A 2418-nucleotide genomic window follows, 5' to 3' on the forward strand; every position below is an offset into this window, starting at 1 on the left:
TGGGATTACTGGGGCAAATGGCAGTTCCATTGTTAATTTTTTGAGGAAACACATACTGTTTTCCACAGTGGCTGCACCAGTCTTCATTCCCACCAGCAGTGCACGAGGGTTCCTTTTTCTCCGCATCCTCTCCAGCACTTGTCATTTGTTGATTTGTTGGTGATAGCCATTCTGACAGGTGTGAGATGGTACCTCATTGTCGTTTTGATTTGCATCTCTCGGATGATTAGTGACTTTGAGCATGTTTTCATATGTCTGTTGGCTTTCTGTATGTCCTTTTTTGAAAAGTGTCTATTTAGGTCCTTTGCCCATTTTTTGATTGGATTGTTTATCTTCATTTTGTTAAGTTGGATGAGTTCCCTGTAAATTTTGGAGATTAAACCCTTATCGGTGATATCATTGGCAAATATGTTCTCCCATGCAGTGGGCTTTCTTGTTGTTTTGTTGATGGTTTCTTTTGCTGTGCAGAAGCTTTTTATTCTGATGTAGTCCCATTTTTTAATTTTCTCTTTAGTTTCCATTGCCCTAGGAGCTATATCGGTAAAGATATTGCTACGACAGATGTCTGCTATTCTGGTGCCTATGGCTTCTTCTAAGATTTTTATGGTTTCCCATCTTATGTTTAAGTCCTTTATCCATTTTGAGTTTATTTTTGTGTATGGTGTAAGTTGATGATCTAGTTTTATTTTTTTTGCAAGTATCTGTCCAATTTTCCCAACACCATTTATTGAAGAGACTGTCTTAACTCCATTGTATGCTCTTGCCTCCTTTGTCAAATATTAATTGAGCATGATGGCTTGGGTCAATTTCTGGGTTCTCTGTTCTGTTCCACTGGTCTATATGTCTGTTCTTGTTCCAGTACCAGGCAGTTCTGAGAACCATGGCTTGGTAATATAGCTTGATATCTGGTATTTTGATCCCTCCAACATTGTTCTTTCTCAAGATTGCTGCAGCTATTCAGGGTCTTTTTTTACTCCAGATGAATTTTTGGAGAGTTTGTTCTAGGTCTTTGAAGTATGCCGTTGGTATTTTAATGGGGATTGCATTGAATTTAAAGATTGCTTTGGGTAGTATGGACATTTTAATGATGTTGATTCTACCAATCCATGAACATGGCATGTTCTTCCATCTGTTTACATCTTCCTCTATCTTTTTTCCAGCATCCTGAAATTTTCTGAGTACAGGTCCTTTATCTTCTTGGCTAAATTTATTCCTACGTATCTTAATTTTTTTTGTTGTAATGGTAAATGGGATTGCTTTTTTAGTTTCTCTTTCTGTGAGTTCTTTATTGGTGTATAGAAAAGCCATAGACTTCTGGGTATTAATTTTGTATCCTGCTACATTGGTGAATTCATTTATTAAGTCTAGTAGTTTTTTAATGGAGTCTTTGGTGTTTTCTATGTACAATATCATGTCATCTGCAAATAAGGACAGTTTTACTTCTTCTTTTCCAATTTGGATGCCTTTTATTTCTTCTTCTTGTCTGATCGCAATGGCTAGTACTTCCAGTACTATGTCGAACAGGAGTGGTGAGAGTAGGTATCCCTGTATTGTTACTGTTCTTAGGGGAAATGGTTTTAGTTTTTGCCCATTGAGTATGATGTTGGCTGTGGGTTTGTCAAATATGGCTTTTATTATGTTGAGGTATGATCCCTCTATTCCCACCTTGCTGAGAGTTTTTATCAAGAAAGTGTGTTGGATTTTGTCAAATGCTTTTTTTCATCAATGGATATGATTATATGGTTTTTATCTCTCAGTTTTTTTATGTGCTGTATCATGTTTATTGATTTGCAGATATTGTACCATCCTTGCATCCCCGGAATAAATCCCACTTGGTCATGGTGTATGATCTTTCTAATGTAATGCCAGATTCTATTTGCTAGAATTTTGTTGAGAATTTTGTCGTCTACGTTCATGAGGGATATTGGCCTGTAATTCTCTTTCTTTGTAGTGTCTTTATCTGGTTTTGGGATTAGGGTAATGCTGGCTTCATAGAAAGAGCTTGGAAGTGTTCCTTCCTCTTGAATTTTTTGGAATAGTCTGAGGAAGATCGGTTTAATTTCTTCTTTGAATGTTTGGTAAAACTCCCCTGTGAAGCTGTCTGGTCCAGGTCTTTTGTTTGTTTGAAGTTTTTTTTATTACTTCTTCAATTTCCTCCATAGATATTGGCCTATTCAGATTTTTTTGATTCCTCCTGGTTGAGTTTTGGAAGGTCATGTTTTTCTAGGAATATGTCCATTTCTTCTAGGTTTTCCAGTTTGTTGGAATAGAGTTGGTCTTAGTAATTTTTTACGATTCTTCATATTTCTGTGGGTCTGTTGTTATTTCACCTCTTTTGTTTCTGATTTTCTTTATTTGAGTCCTCTCTCTTTGCTTCTTGGTGAGCCTGGCTAGAGGTTCATCAATCTTGTTTATCCT

Source organism: Eptesicus fuscus, chromosome 9 (genome assembly GCF_027574615.1).
Source record: "Eptesicus fuscus isolate TK198812 chromosome 9, DD_ASM_mEF_20220401, whole genome shotgun sequence".
NCBI classification, from domain to species: Eukaryota; Metazoa; Chordata; class Mammalia; order Chiroptera; family Vespertilionidae; genus Eptesicus; species Eptesicus fuscus.